We start from the raw sequence: 16,946 nt of genomic DNA, 5'->3' as shown, positions 1-16,946 counted from the left end.
GAGCTCTTAAGATTTTGTGACTGTGTGAAATTCCTTCAGAGTAACTCTGGGAGAAGAGACACATGTCACCAGATGGGCATTTAGGATTGAGCATGTCTCATCTCTCTCCCCCACTTCTGTCATTAGGCCTGGAAGAGCCGTATTTGCAGCTTTTTGCATTTGATAATAGCCTCCAGATGCCTTCATTTTCTGGGCTACATTGTTTTTGAGGAAAAGAGGGTTTGCCTTTGAAAAGTGTTATTGACTAATTTAATAATGAGGGAAAGAAGAGGATAAATGTGGAACAGGAAAAGAGGAGAAGAGAGTAGTAGAGGTAGAGGGAGAGACAGGAGATGCCTAAACCTCTTTGACCTTGGTAAGTGTTTTCCATGCATTGTCCTTATAAATGGGTTTGATGCCCACCTTCCACTGGTCAGAAACTTGAACAAAGGCCTTCAAGCCCTCTTTAAACATTTCCATTGCTGAAGACAGCAGCAATTCCATGGCTTGAACTAACTTGAAAAAACTTCAGACAAGAACATCAGCTTGACACTCTGAAGGTAGGAGGGAGCCCCCCAATAGAAAGGTTTGTGATTTTACCTAACAACGCTCACACCCACTCTGAGCCTCTACATCATGGGGGAGTGTTAGTTGCCAAATTGTGTCTAGTTTAACCTCTTTCCAGCAGAGGTCGCTGTGGACACTGGGAGTGGATACTTGTGGGAACTGGACCAGGCAGCCTGGGTTAGATAGATGGTGGCTACCTTGTGTGGTACCTGCTCTTTCTGCTGTTCTGCTGGCCAGCATCTGGTCTCTCATCCTATGGGAAGTAGATCTCTGTGAAGATTATCTCAAAGCTGCACAGTGCCTTTGCTATACAAGCGCTGTGAGATCAGGGTAACTTATTGGGGAGGGCAGGTTTGGGAGGGCCATGCTCATCTTCTAGGGGTATCACCTTGTAGTGTACGTCTGTGTTACCCTTGTTTCCTGTCTGAGTGTACCTAGTATTTCTGAGACACCACCTGTGACTGACCAGCAACATCAGTGCCATGCCCTTCCAGACATGGAGGCCAAAGCGACAAAAGTTGTCTTGCCATGTAGTCTTGCACCCATATCATAAGTGACTCTGTTGATGAGTCCCCTGCTAAGCCTCACTTGGAAACACATGGTGGTGGTGAGGGGGCAGAATTCTGGTCTTTGGAGCAGCCTATTACAGTAGGATAAAGCTTCTGATAAAATGGGAAGGGCAGGGCACTGGTGAGTATGTTAGGGTCAGATCTGAGACCTCAGAAGGGCTGAAGAAGTCTCCACATACTTGTGAACTCCCCACTTACTGGGCCTTGCGCAGGCCAGGCAGGCTAGGCACAAAGCAACCTGAAGCTGCCTTCACCCTGAGGTCATCCACTCAGACCCTAGGTCATTGCTGTGACTTGAGAGTTGAAGATGTGATTACCCTGCTCCCCACCCCCACAACATCCAAGTCCAGCAGTAAATGAGTAAGTGGTTCATCTACACACACACACACACACACACACACAGAGCCAGAAGCACAAGCTCTGGCTGTGCCACACACATGAAGACTGAAACACACATGGGTACATTCAACCGGTCACACATTCACATCCACACTCTGACCCACACCATCATCCATGCAAACCCTCACACATTTAAACACATCCCCGCCCCAGAACCAAATTTGACCTAACATGACTGATGGGGCGTGGGAGGGTCCAGTCAGGATGTCTCTCTGGACCCTGGTCCACTCCTGCTCCGTGAACTCCAGGCCCCTTGCTCAAGGTGGAGCCCTCACCTGTCCCTGTCCTAGTGGTCACAGGTCCTGAACGGCCCCCGTACCGGCCCCCGAAGGGGCCCTGGTTACCATCGTGTGCACAGAATCCTGGGTGCCTGGCTGGCCTTAGGGTAGGGGGTATGGGAAAAGAGAAAGATGTGGGGCATAGTGCCCTGCCCCGGCTCAGCCGCCTCCTCCCTCGGGATTTTCCATCCCGGCTCGCGCTGGTCCGCTAGAAGCCCGTGCGCTTTGTCTCCCGCCCGCTCCCAGCACGTTTCTGTGGAAGCTGCCCGCGCCGCGCCCGAAGCCCCCCCTCCGAGGCCGCGCCCCCCGCCCAGCCCGCGGCGCAGGCCTGCCAGTGCGGCGACCGCCGCTTTGTCCTCTCGAGGATGCCTGGGCCGAGCGCGAAAGCCCAGTGCCTGGAAACAGCCACCGCGCGTCCTAGAAGCAGGTCCCCGAGCCTCGGTTTGGGGTGCGCCCTGCATCGGAGCGGAGCAGCCCCCAAAGATTCGCGGGCACGAGGTTGGGGGTAGCGTCTACCTGGAGCTCTTGAGTGCTTGAGAGGAGATCCGCCCCGTCCCGCTCTGCACATGCCCATCTGGGGTTGGGCCCCAGCTGAGGTGCCATAGGCTCAGTCCCCGGGGCGTGGTGGGCTAGTGAGGGTCGTCTCGACTTAGAGCCCCAGGCCTAGATCCAGGTAGGGAGGGCCTGGGAGATAAGGCCCGGGTGGGGAGAGGTGGGGAGGGGTCCCTCGTCTCCTCTTACATCCCCCTACACCACCTCCCACACCCAGGCCACCCAACCCTAGGCGCGGGCCCGAGCGCGGGGGATTCCGAGTGTCAGTGCTTTCCTCCACCCGCGACTCCGAGCAGGATGGGGAGGGGTCTCCCAGCCTTTCCCTGCCACATCCCAATTCCACCCCTCACCAATAACCTAGGAGGGTCCAAGTGGAAGGGGTAAGAGTCCTCTGTCTCATCCACATCCTCGATCCTCCTCTTTACAAAACCCTAGGGCCTGGGGAGGAGGGGGGATAGGGAGGGGGCGAGTGTGGAGGAAGGGGCCTGGGGAAGGGTCTTCCCGGTCCCAAGACGCCTTTCTTTAATAACCCTGGGAGGGTCTGGGCTGGGGATAGCGGTCCGCGATCTCATCCATCACCACCAGACTCCTTTGTAACCTCGAGCAGCCGAAGTGTTGCGGGGAGAGGTCCCCCTGCCTCCAGTCCCCTCATCCCACAACACCCCCTCCTCCCGTCCTCAGTAACCCGAGCAGCCCGGTCGCCAGGCACAGTGGGAAGGAGGGTCCAAGCCTCCTCGCTCTCCCTGGAGAGATTGGGGGTGGTGTCCCCCAGCCCTCGACCCTCATACTCAAAAGCCTTCTCCACGATAAAACGAAAACTAAGCTGCTCCGACCTCCGGCGCCGGGCCACAGGAGGCCCCTAGTCAGTCGATGGCTGTCCGGGACCCACGGTCCTGAGAACAGCGAGAACACGTCCCGTCAACTCCCTGAGCCCCTCACGCCTCGGTTCGCCCCCTCCCCAAGAAAACAAAAGCGAATTCAGCAGCACCGACCTCTGACGGCGGGCGGGGGGGCGGTCAGCGTCCGGCAGCGCACCCTGCTCCTCCCAGCTCCTCAGCCCGGGCTCCCGGCCGCAGATCTGGCGGCGGCTGCAGCTGCGGCTGCTCTCGCGGCTCTCGCGTCCGGAGCCTCCCTCAGACTCAGCACCTGGAGCGGCGAACAGCTCCGCGCTTCATTCCTCTGACCCCGCCTCCTTCGCGCCGCCGTAGCCAATGGTGACCCGGACCCCGCCCAGGAGTCTGCCCATTGGGGGCATCGTCCCCTCTCCCTCCGGCCCCGCCCGCTGGTTCCTGGGTGTGTCCTTCAAGACCACATCCCTCAGAGACCGGCGGAGTTTCACACAGCCTTCTGGGACTTATAGTTCTTTAAGGACGCGGAGTGGGCTCACGCCGCGGGCAGGCAAACAGAGCGGGACTGCATTTCCCAGGGTGCACTGAAGACATGGAGGCGCGGAGCAGGGCGGGAGGACCGTTTCCATAGCAAAGACGACCAGCCGAGGATGGCTGGCGGAGAAGTGGGGCAGGCCGCAGGACCCTCGAAGGATCGTGTGAGACCCCGGGCAGCCTCTTGGGAGGCCATTTCGAGGAGAAAACCTTGATTTCTGCTTCAGGACCCTGGGCCTCAGTTTTCCTATCGGAGAAGAAGGGCGAAGAGCTGTGCCCCCGAGCACAGCCGTCGGTGATGGGGCAAACCGAGGGCAAGCCGCTTTGGTTCCTGCCCAGCAAAGGTGAGGGAGGACGGAGGAGACTCTCCCACTGCATTCAGAACTTTATTCCTTTATTTTTGTCTCAATCTTGTCATAGAGGAGCGCTTCACTTTTGGTCATCCCTTGGGCTACCAGGGCCTTCCCGTCTCCGTCTTCCCATAGCAGGTCCTGGCCTCCTTCACACCACTACCGGATACCGCAGCATCTCCCCCAACGCAGCAGACGGAGGGCACTTCCCATGCCCCGGGACTTAAGCCCACTCTCCCCTTCGAGATCTGGACTCCACCTTTTTGCAACACTCTTAACTTCTTTGGAAGCTGGGAAGCCTCCTACTCCCTTGGGCCCCTCCACCCTGCCCTCAGCTAACTCCTCGGCAAGCCCCAACCTAGACACCGCCTGTTTTGTGAAGACATCTAGATGCTGGGCTCTCTGTTGAGTGCCCCACCCTGTGTTTGAGCAGCACCCTCTACTTCCCCTGTTCTACTTGCATGTTTATGTACTCGTCTTCCTCATTATAAGATCCACAGGGGAGGGGCCATGTCTGTACTATTCATACTTACAGTCCAGTGTCTAGTGTCTGGCACATAGTAGGCACTCACTAGCTATTTAGATATAAATATAGATATTTGTTGAATTGAAAATGAATTGGGCCGGGCGTGGTGGCTCACACCTGTAATCCCAGCACTTTGGAAGGCCGAGGCGGGTGGATCACCTAAGGCCAGGAGTTCAAGACCAGTCTGGCCAACATGGTGAAACCCTGACTCTATTAAAAATACAAAAATTAGTCAGGCATGGTGGCGCGTTCCTGTAATCCCAGCTATTCAGGAGGCTGAGACAGGAGAATCGCTTGAACCCCTGGAGGCGGAGGTTGCAGTGAGCTGAGATTGCACCACTGCACTCCAGCCTGAGCAACAGAGTGAGACTCTCAAAAAAAAAAAAGAAAGAATAAAATTTAAAAAAAGAAAATAAAGGAACCTCATTCACATACACCTCCAAAATTCTGATTTCCTAAAGTTGGGCATTTCTTATTGCTGGAAGTGTTCAATTAGAGGGATGCCGCCCCCTTGAAGAAATGTTTATTTCATTTGTACAGTGGGTTGGGATTTTACCTGAATGCTCTGAGTACCCTTTTAATCCTTCGATGCTAGAGACAGATAGACCCATGCCTATGATTGCTGTCAGTTCTCCCTGAAATGTCATCAGTTCTCCATGTTCCGCTGTTTCTAGCTATTGGCCCTACTCCTTTCTGTGCCTAAATGCCCTACCTCCCACTCCTTTTCTGAGAAAGATCTGCCCTGTCAGTTATGAAGCAAAGACGTCCTAAGATTCCTGCTGTTTCTTTTCTTTTCTTTTCTTTTGTGAGTTTTGCTCTTGTTGCCCAGGCTGGAGTGCAATGGCGTGATCTCAGCTCACTGCAGCCTCTGCCTCCCAGGCCCACCTCAGTCTCCCAAAGTGCTGACATTACAGGCGTGAGCTACCGTGCCTGGCCTCCTGCTTTTCTTTCTACCGTCTGCTCAGCATCTTAGGCCTCATTGGTGATGTCCCACCTTGCTAGGTAGCATCTTTCCTGAATATTTCTCCACTAAACATTCTGTTGTTGGCTAGATGGCCTAGTTAATCTACACATTTCATTTTATCACCTTCTCTAGACTTTTTTTGTGTATGTCAGCCGATACATTCTGGGGAGAATGCCTTAATATATGAGAATAATTAACTCGTGGCCAACAAGGAAATAACCAAGGAGACTTTTACTCTGAACCTAATTCAAACCAAAGAGAGAGAGCCTGAGAGAAAGCAGCTCTGTCATCCTTGAGTTAGTAACATCCAGGAAGGGAAGGCTAAGGTGGGGGAGTGAGTAAAACAGATGGCATTTAGGGAAGAACCAACAGGACTTTAAGAGGCATGGCAGAGGGGCTTTGATCCTGGCTAAACCATCAGGGAAGGCAACTGGAGCTGGTTGAACAGACGGGGCCTTATTACTGAAGAGAAAACGGTAAGGAAGCAGGGGGAAATGGGACGTGTGCTAAAGCAGAGTGCCTCGTTCAGTGGATGCAGTGAAAGCAGAGGCTGTTGGAAAAGTGGATCGGGGAGGACCATGCCACCAGGTGGGCATCAGCAGAGTATCACCCGAGTATTGCAGAGGGATACCAAAGAATTCCACCTGGAGCCAGAGCTGAAACACTTTGGAGGTCAGTTTACCCCTTCAGAAGTAGTGCACCACCATCCATCTACCACTGGAATCCAATTTCAGTTTTGGCAAATTGTTATAAACAGGAAAAAGTCAGGGTTCCACAATTCTGTCAGCACTCAGAGACTATAACAGCATCTGCCCAGCCAAGTAGAGTTAGGAAACCTGGATCCTAATCCTGACTTTGCCTCTGATTAGATGTGTGACCCTGGGCTGGAGCTGTTTCTTCAGTTGTAAAATGCTATTTATTGGTGTTAGGTAGCAGCTAATAAGGATGGAGGTGGGGCTGGGTGCAGTGGCTCACACCTGTAATCTCAGCAGTTTGACAGGCCAAGGCAGGAGGATTGCTTGAGGCCAGGGATTTGAGACCAGCTTGGGCTACATAGTGAGACTCTGCCTCTACCAAAATTAAAAAAAAAAAAAAAAAACTCAGTGCAGTGGCGCATGCCTGTAGTCCCAGCTACTCAGGAGGTTGGGGTAGGAGGATTGCTTGAGCCCAGGAGTTTGAGGCTGCAGTGAACTATGGTCAGTCACACCACTGCATTCTGGTAGCCTGAGTGACAGAGCAAGACCTGTCTCTAAAAAAAAAGAAATTTTTTTTTAAACGTGGAGGTAGGGAAATTCAAAGGTACTTACTAGCTGTTTGACCTTGCCTAAACTACATTCTTGGATTTGCAGTCAGTTTATTTGAAAATGTCATAAGGGATAAATGAGATTCCTTATGTAAAGTACTTTATAAATATTAAGCACTTACCAAATGTTAGTCTGTTTTTGCATTATTCTTGGATTACCAGAAATTGGTTTGACTATGAATAAACAGGAGACAATTTCTTGGGTAATCTGAGTTTGAATCCCCCTTCTCTCTCTTACTAATTGTATGACTTTGATTAGGTTATTTAATATTTAATTGTTCTGGGTCTCAGTTTTCTCATTTGTGAAATTAAAATGATATGTTCTTCAGAATTGTGAGGGTTAAATGAGATGAAAGGCCTGACTCATATGAGAAAATGCTCAATATATTTGTTTTGTCATTTTTAAGGGGTGGTTTTAGGGCACAGAACCTAAAGGAATGAATGGAATTCTAAGTGCTTTGAAGCTAGAGTTGTGAAAGGTTCCAGGGGAACACTGTGCTGGCCTTCTCCCTTCTTGGGGAAGAAAAGATTTCAGTGAAGTTCCATGGGTCTTCTCAGTAAGTAGAGGAGATTAACTAGAATGCTGAATCTCAGACACTGAGAGGTTAGAGAGATTGACCAGGGCTGGATCCTGAAGAGCTTGGTATTCTAGGCTGAGAATATAATTTTATTCTAAAGCTAATGAAGGTTTTTAAGGAGATGTGCATTTTGAAAAGGTCTAGGGGCTGTTTGGAGAACGGCCAGGAGAAGATGAGGCTGGGATGTGGATCGGGAAGGTGCTGCGGTGATCCAGCATGGTGAATGGAAAAGAGGGGGTAGATCTGAGAGGTATTTTTTTATTTGTTTGTTTGTTTGTTTTTTAAGTATTAATAGTTCATCAAATTTCCCATCTTTTTAAAGTAGTTCATCAAAGAGATATTAAGAAGGTAAATATTTGAGGACTTTGTGAATGAGAGCTGAGGGCATGGAGGAAACTGGTAAAAGTCAAAGATGATGCTCAGGTGTCTGCCCCTGGTAACTAGGGGGATGGATGGGAGTGCTATCCCCTGAGGTGTGATACCGTAAAGGAGCAAGTTTAGGCAGGAAGAGGAGTAGGTAAGTTTGAATTGGGTATAGTATGTCCAAACAAGGTGTCTAGGAGGTGGTTTGGAGCTTATGAGAGGGATCTGGTTAAGGGATAGTCATAAATTATCAAATTATCACCATATAGATCATAATTGAAGCCATGGGAATGACTGAAATCCTTCAGTAGAGAGGGTCAAAGAAAAGAACAAAATTCTTTGGGAAATGCCAACATTTAGGGAACAAGTAGAGAAAGAGGAGCCCAGAGGAAAAGGTGAGACCAATCAGACAGACTGGAAGAAAATCATAGGGTGGGGTGCCACAGAAGCCACAGGGAGGAAGTGGGGTGGCGTGGTACCTTCAGATAAGCCAAGGTCTGAAAAAACAAATACCAAATTAGCCACAAAAAGGTCACTGATGACCTGGGAGAGAGTGGGTGCAGGGGAGTAGCAGGGACAGAAGTCTCTGAATGGGAGTACATGTAGACAACTGGGGGGAATGGATTGCTTTGGAAGGGGAGGAGAAAGAAAACCAGAAGGAATATAGGTTGAGGAACAATTTTGTTTTGAGTTGGGAGCAATTAGAACATCTAACAATAATAAACATATAGGTAGGTAGTTGAGAGGTGGGCTGTGGAAATTGAGGGAGTTCATATTCCATGGCCATTACTTCTTCTCTGATGCTGGAAGCAAGGATATGTGCTCAGTGTGAGGAGGTGGAGTGGGGTGGGAAACTTGGAGAAAGAAGAAAAGATTCAAGATGGCTGCTGTGGAAAACAGGAGGGAAAGCTAATGGCCATCCACAGAGGCTGCAGGGTAGTGGTGGGGGCCTGCTGAAGTTGGAGACCATGGGTGTGGAAGCACTAATCCATGCGGTTATGGGCTTGCTGCAGCATCTTGTCGGCCCTGAGATAGCCTTGGTGAGGCTGGTCCAGACTGGGCATTGCTGGAAAAGGGAAACAAGAAAGCAAGGGTCTTGGAGATACTGACAAGAGAGGTGGAAATGGTGGTCCACTAAGAGGAAGGTGAAGCCTGGATGGATAGGGCAGATGCAGGTAGTGAGGTTCTTGGTGGAGTGAGAGGACAGATGCTGTGGGTGGCAGGGAAGAGCAGGGAAGGCAAACAATGCTAGTCAGAGATGGAGGGGCTCTGGGCAGGAATGAGGGGGCAGGGTGGCTGGGGTGGACAGAGAAGATCATGAGATTGAAAAGCAAGTTTGTTATATGGCTTATTGGCAAGTCTCCTGGAAAGATGACCGGTTTGAAGGAGACAGGAACCCTGGTAGCTCCATGCCAATGTACAGTGAGTGGCATATTCGATGATGGCAAGGTGGAGAGATGGAGTACAGAGCCCTCTGATGTGAGAGTCACACAAACCAAGATATTGGGTGCTAAGAAGAAGCCCTCTTGCCCGGGATAGGTGGGGTGAGGAGAAAGCGAGGCAATGAGCTTTCTCATACATTTTGTTTTCTTTCTTTTTCTTTTTCTTTTCTTTTCTTTTCTTTTTTTTTTTTTTTTTTTTTTTCTTTTGAGATGGGGTCTCGCTCTGTCACCCAGGCTGGAGTGCAGTGGTACAATCTCAGCTCACTGCAGCCTCTGCCTCCTGGGTTCAAGCAATTCTCCCACCTCAGCCTCCCAAGCAGCTGGGATTACAGGCATGTGCCACCATGCCTGGCTAATTTTTGTATTTTTAGTAGAGACAGGGAATCACCATGTTGGTCAGGCTGGTCTCGAACTCCTGACCTCAGGTGATCCACCCGCCTCGCCTTCCCAAAGTTCTGAGATTACAGGCGTGAGCCACCACGTCTGGCCTCTCATACATTTTCACAGAAGTCTTGTGTCAATATACATGATCAGTTTTATACATCCCTAAAAGGCAGACTATCAGAATAAAATTAACCAAACCAAGAAGTGACTCCAGATTTCATGGTGAAATTGTATCAACCAAGTTCAACAGTAGTGATTCCTGTAATTTATGTTTTGGTATAGTTTGTAGATTTAAATATGTGCATATTAACTAGAAAATGTGTTTCGGAAACAAATTTGAATATTTTTTGCAAATGTTATTTCTTAGCAACGATTTGTTTTCTCAGTTTAGAACATAAATTAGAGAACTTGTGTTGATTTTTTTTTTCCAAATGTAGAGCTTAGAGCTTAATTCATGCCTTTGAAATGCCACGAATTTGAAATGCAGCCATATTCCTCTCTGCATCCTTGAAAGGGATTACAAGGATTTTATTAGTTTTTCAAATAATCTTGCCAGCACATTTAGACTTCCCACAAGAGTCGCCTATCAATAATGCTGGATTGTGAGTGATGTTGCCGAAGTGCTGTGCGTGGGATATTTAAGACAAGTCAAATAAGCAGCCAACTTTAGGATTTCCCAAGCAGGAGCTCAGTTTGCAATTACAGGACTTGGTATAGAATATGAAACGTGCATCTAAATGTTAATTAAGAAAAACAATCTCCATAATGTCTAAAGAAAAAAGGACAAAATCAGTTAATTGCTTTGAGCAATCCCTATCTTTGAAAAAAAGAATGTTATATTAAAACATTTTCGTATGGTTGATATGTCTTTGTGATCTTGAAATAGGCCTGCATTCCAGCCCCTTGAAGTGGGGTTGGGGGCAGCTCAGAATATATTTTGTGAATCAGTTCATGAATGTTATGATAATCTGGCCAATGTTTAAAATTCTTCTTTTTTATCCTAAACTTTCATAAAATATTTTTACAAGAGGAGTGACTGTTTTAAAACCCAAGTCAGATTATGTCATACCTCTGCTCTTAGAGGCTTTTCTGTGTCATTGAGAGCAAACCCTAAAGTCCTTATGGTAGCCTATAGAACATGAACTTTGACTCCTGTAGCCTCACTGACCCCTCCCCTAGACTCTCTGCTCCAGTACCTTAGTCTTCTTTGATTGTACCAAACACTGTGGCCTCAGCACCTTTGTAGCCTTTGTACTTGCTGTTTTCTTCGCTTGGAAGCTCTTTCCCTAAATATGCTCATGGTCATCCTATAAAATGGCACCCTTTTCTCTCTCGACACTTTGTATCACCCTTGCCTGCTATTTTTTTTTTTTTTTTTTTTGTCAATAGCACTTATCACCATCTGACATATACATTCTCTCTCTCTCTCTTTTTTTTTTTTTATTGTCTGTGTATACCCACTCCCAATTCTCCAGTGACCCAGTAGAATAAGCTCTCCATCAGGGTAGAGACTTTGTCTCTTTTGTTCACTGCTATACTCAGCATGTAGAACAGTATCTGGTACGAAATAAGTGCTCAGCAAAATGCTTTGAATGAATAAGAATAACAGCACATCCTCCCTAATACATAAACCTAACGTTTTTTTTTTTTTTTTTTTTGAGACAGTCTCCCACTGTTGCCCAGGCTGGAGTGCAGCAGTCTATCTCGGCTCACGGCAACCTCCACCTCCTGGGTTCAAGCGGTTCTTGTGCTTCAGCCTCCCGAGGAGCAGGGACTACAGGTGCCCACCACGGCACCCAGCTAACTTTTGTATTTTCAGTAGAAACGGGTTTCACCGTTTGGGCCAGACTGCTCTCAAACTCCTGATCTCAAGTGATCCACCCACCTTGACCTCCCAAAATGCTGGGATTACAGGTGTGAGCCACCACGCCTGACCTATTTTTAATTTTTCAAGTTTTCCATATTATAGTCCATATCTAGGACATATGTGTGTATAATCTTTCATATTCTGGAAATCATAGCTTAGGAATACTTTTTGGTTCTTTTAGAAAATATGTAACATATAATCAGCATTTTCCTTTGCTTGGATTCATTTGTTCAGTTGTCCGTTCACTCATTCATTCAATAAATATTTAATGAAATGTTTCTATGTTCTAGACAGTGCTGGGACTGTAGTGGTGAACAAGATGCAGGATTTGCCTTTTAGAAACAGTGGTTCTTTATAAACGCCATTTGTAATGATGGCCCAGTATTCTATCATCTACCATACCACACTTAACTTCTCCCCTAGTTAAGACGTTTTGTCTATCAATAATAATGTAATGAATATCTTCAAGTTTATAGCAATTACCTTTTACAAATCATTCTTAAGGTGAGTTCCCAAGCAGTTTTTGGGTTGTAGGATTAAATATGGTTTTGGTTTTTTTTATACCATCTGCCACATTGCTTTTCTTTTTTATTTTTTTGAGATGGAGTCTCGCTCTGTTGCCCAGGCTGGAGTGCAGTGGCATGATCTCAGCTCACGGCAGCCTCTGCCTCCTGGGTTTAAATGATTCTCCTTCCTCAGCCTCCTGAGCAACTGGGATTACAGGCGCGTGCCACCACACCCGGCTAATTTTTGTATTTTTAGTAGAGATGAGGTTTCACCATGTTGGCCAGGTTGGTCTCAAACTCCTGACCTCAGGTGATCTGCCCACCTCAGCCTCCCAAAGTGCTGGGATTACAGGTGTGAGCCACCACACCCTACATTGCTTTTAAAAACGGTAGTACCCATTTTACGTAAACACCAATATGGATGAATGTTTCAGCTTTATTGCAGCCTTACCAACATTAGGCATTACTTTCAGGTTTTCCTAATATAGAGTATAAAATGATCCTTCCTTTTATTTTTACGTGTAATTAATGTCTAGTAAGGATGCACCTTTTGCTTTTTCTTTTCTTTTTTTTTTTTTTTTTTTTTTGGTGATTGTTAGTTTCAGTAGGTCCCCCAGAGGCTCTTGGAGGGCCCAATGTCCTGCCCCTTGTAGATCGTGCCCAAATATTTACACAAGCCAGAGCCTTATCAATAGCATCTCAGAGTTGGAAGGGGGACCTGCGTTCAATCATCTAGTTCAACTAAAATTTCGGACAGATAGCTTTCTGTCCTCTGCTTACACATCCCTGGTAATGAGGACCTTGCCACCTCATGGGACAGCCTGTCCAGTTTTGACCTGTGCTTCAGGTGTTGAGCTGGCATTTTCCCCTGTGGCTTTCATTCTTTTTTTTTTTTTTTGAGATGGAGTCTCACTCTGTCGCCCAGGCTGGAGTGCAGTGGCGCCATCTCTGCTCACTGCAATCTCTGCCTCCTGGGTTCAAGTGATTCTCCCGCCTCAGCCTCCCAAGTAGCTGGGATTACAGGCGTGCACCACCATGCCTGGCTAATTTTTGTATTTTTAGTAGAGACAGGGTTTCACCATGTTGGCCAGGCTGGTCTCGAACTTCTGACCTCAGGTCACCCACCTGCCTCAGCCTCCCAAAGTGCTGGCATTACAGGTGTGAGACACTGCACCCAGCCTACCCCTGTGGCTTTCATGTGACCCAGTTCTGCCCTCAGGAGCAGCAGGGCCCATGCACCAAGTGTTATAGAACCTCCTCCACAATAACTGCGTATCTCAGCAAATATGTGACCAGACCAGAATGTTCAACCCCAGGCGAAGTCTGGCAGGCCCAGAGGCCAGGACCCTGTCCTGGCCATAAGTCTTCAGAGTGGCCAAGTCAGTAGCCTTTCCAGCTGGGTTCATGTGAAGCTTATGGTAAGCTGAGATGTTGAGATCTTAATATGACCTGCAGCCAAACCTGGTTCCTCTTATCCTGCACTCCTGCAGTATATATATATTATTTTTTAAAACCTGAAAGCAAGAGTTTGGTTTTCTCCCTGTTTTATTTCAACCTGCTTGTAGAGAAGCTGCCCTGGTCCCACTCCTCCTATCTGAAAAGGAAATAAGAATCATCCTGACAACTTCACGTGTAGGTGTGATGATTGACTGTGAGATGCAGGGTTAGATGTGTGTCACTCATTTTGGTTGCCTGATGTCTGAGCCTCCTTTCTGTGCTTGAGGAATTCCATGTGTCATGAGGTAGAGCCATATTCCTTTGCACCTAGGGCATGGGCACTGGCCTGAGACTCAGGCTTCTCTGGCCAGACAAACCATACCCACTATTGGCTCCCTTCATCAGTTTTTAATTGGAAGCAAAAGACAGCAAAGGGGCAGGGCTTGCTTAGCAGCTCTTTTAGTGATTTGATGGGCATGATCTCAGTTACCACTGACAACAGATTTATGGGCAGCATCCAGCATAGGGTTGTCTGTGGTGGGGGTCAGGGACAGTATTCCAGCCTTGGTGGTCACAATAATGTCTTCTTAGACTAGTGCTGAGTTGGGATTTGGGGCGTTGTTCCTGACTGTGTGCTTCCAAGCCTGGTTCTCCTAGCCTCCTAGAGATTTTATGAGCTACTCGCTATCTTTGTTTTTCTCTCTCTCTTTTTTTTTCCTACTCACTATCTTTTAAATAAATTCCTTTGCTGTACATGACAGCCAAAGGTAGTTACTTTTGCTTGCAACTAAAAATCCTCATCAATATATACAGGATATGAAAAGTGCATTGAAAAGTGCTAAGCACCACACGTGTAAAAGATATTGTTTGAGATTTTCATTCTTAAGTTGTGGGGGTGAGGGCATTGGGAGGGGATAGGCCTGAACTCCGTATCTGCTGAGAGTTCAGACAAGTCTAGCATGCCCAGAGAGCTGGTTGGTGGGAGCGTGGGATAGAAAGAACTTGGGGACTGGACATTGGCTTGACAGTTAAAGGCTGGTCATTGATCCTAAAGCAGGTGTGAGCAGAGCCACACCAGCTTGACATAGGGATGGCAGAGACCAGAGGGCTTGCTGGGCACACATGAGCAGATTGACTGCCTGCCTCTCTGACCCTTGGACAATTACCAACCGTCAGGGCTGGGAAGTGGGGCTAGGATATAAGCAGGTCACCTGGGGATTTGTAGCTGCCTGTGGGACGTTCTCACAGGGGGTGGAAGAGGACACCTGCTTGGATTTGCCCTCTGCCCTTGGAACCCAGAAGCCGTCATGAGTGAGTTGGGATTCCATCCTTTGCTGCCCTCAGATTGGCACCTGGGTCCATCAGCCCTAGGGCTGAGGCTGGCACTGTTGCTCTGGTCAGGAGAGTAATGGGCTCTTGGTAGCATTGTCATGATGCTGGGGTCTTCCTATCATGAAGATTGTCCCCAGGTCAGTCCTGCTGGGAGTGTGTGTTTGGGCTGGGGAGTATTCCTCCCTTAGGGTGTTCCCTGATCCCAGTGTACACTGGACACTGGTATGGCCGGATGCCTGTCTTTGCCCAGTAGCCTGGCACACCTTCAAGGAGGCCTGAGATCACATGTGTCCAAAGCAGCCAGGGGTCATGTATTGGGGTTGGACCACAGTCGTATCAGAAATATGATAGCATCATTCAGAGGGATCCTCATATAACTGTAGGTTCTGTTTGGTTTTTGTGACTGATTGGTTTTTGTTATGTTAAGATCACAACTACAGATTTTAATTTTCTTGCCAAATATGACTATAATATTGTTTTGATACCAATTAAAATAAAATCCATTACAAAATCAACATAGAGTGTATGTTCTTAAGCATCATCCGATCTAGACAGCTTTCAATGCCTAAGTTACTTTGTGTCAGGCAGTGCTCCAACATTTTACGTGCTTTCTATTATTTAATCTTAGCCACAACACTATGAACTAGGTACTATTATATAAGAATTCCCCGTTTTACAGCCAAGGAAACGGATGCCCAGAGGGTTACAGGACTAGCCCAAGGTCACATAGCCATGAAATGTCTGTTTACCCACCCCCAGAGACTGAGAACTGCCCTTCCATCAGCCCATTCCACTGGGGGGACGCTCTAGTTTTTGAAATGCTTTTCCTCACATGGAACTGAACTTTGCTTCTCCCTGTCAGTCCCACTCCTGTTTCTGCTTATCCTAGTAGCCCATCATGGCGGCTCCTGGTCTCCCATTTTTCTGGCTCAGTTCTCTACCCCATTTGTTCCCGGGGGCACTTCAAGTTCTTCCTCTAGGAACCTCTGAACCATTTTGTATCAGCTAAGTTCTTAGAAGAATCACTGCAGGTATCTCTCCAGTTCTTTGTTTACTTTGACTCCAAAGGTTCTGGTATTCAGTTTGTCTTACTCCTGGCAGGGGCATGGCAAGAAATCATAAACATGACCACAAACTTTAGAAGGGGATTGGTAGAACGTTCTCTTTCCCCAAGAAAAATGGCAAGAAAATAAAACAGCAGAAACAGCACTACTACTACACTAAGAATTGTATTACTGAACAGGAATATTCTGTCTGCTCCTCGGACGAGAATGAAAGCTTCCTGAGAGCAGAAGGTTTTGCTAATTTTGTTTACTGCTGAGTTCCCAGTGCCTAGAATGGTGCCTGGAGAATAGTAAATATTGAACTATTTGTTGAATGTGTTAACAGTACAATTCCACATCTGGTGCTACTTTCTTGTGTTATTAAATTGTTTGGGGGGAATAATGTGATCTCCCAAGTCCAATGCTTTGAATTTTGTTTTCCCTCATCTTACTAGCAGTTTTTCTAATTGTTGTGTGATTTTGACTCATAAGAAGATAGCCTTAACAATATGTAAAGTACAGTGAGTAAATAACTCTGCCTCTAAAGCAATCTTTTTTTTTTTTTTTTCTGAGACAGAGTTTTCCTCTTGCTGCCCAGGCTGGAGTGCAATGGTGCGATCTCATCTCACTGCAACCTCTGCCTCCCCAGTTCAAGTGATTCTCTTGTCTCAGCCTCCTGACAAGCTGGGATTACAGGCATGCACCACCACGCCTGGCTAGTTTTTGTATTTTTAGTAGAGACGGGGTTTCATCATATTGGTCAGACTGGTCTCGATCTCTTAACCTCAGGTGATCCGCCTGCCTTGGCCTCCCCAAGTGCTGGGATTACAGGTGTGAGCCACTGTACCCAGCCTCTCTAAATTAATTTCATCTGATTGTGTAACACTAAGTATAAATCTGAATTTGATTCAGCCTGATAAAGAGCAATATGCATGAGATATTGGCTTTCTAGCCTTGTATCCTATGGAAAGACATTCTGACTTTCTGCTTTGAATTTCTAATTTGAATGCAGAATGTAAAATCATTAGGAAACAGCTAGGCAAGAGGAACGTTAGTCTTTACATGTTTTTTTCTTTTCTTTTCTTTTCTTTTGGAACGTTAGTCTTTACATTTTTTTTTTTTTTT

The 16,946-nt window shown here is 47.4% G+C and overlaps 1 protein-coding gene across 1 annotated transcript in view; it reads right to left on the bottom strand.

Annotated features, from left to right (window-relative positions):
- The window catches only part of SMPD3 (sphingomyelin phosphodiesterase 3), a 93,670-nt gene extending 88,976 nt beyond the window's left edge, over positions 1-4,694 (bottom strand). Inside the window, exon 1 of the mRNA XM_017852215.1 lies at positions 3,337-4,694. The gene's annotated coding sequence lies outside the window, so the exon portion shown is untranslated. The remainder of the gene's footprint in view (positions 1-3,336) is intronic.
- Positions 4,695-16,946: the final 12,252 nt, after the last annotated feature.

This window comes from Rhinopithecus bieti, unplaced genomic scaffold (assembly GCF_001698545.2).
Source record: "Rhinopithecus bieti isolate Rb0 unplaced genomic scaffold, ASM169854v2 scaffold_34281, whole genome shotgun sequence".
NCBI lineage: Eukaryota > Metazoa > Chordata > Mammalia > Primates > Cercopithecidae > Rhinopithecus > Rhinopithecus bieti.
Note: the sequence above shows the minus strand (reverse complement) of the source record. Positions and strands in the feature narration are given on the sequence as shown.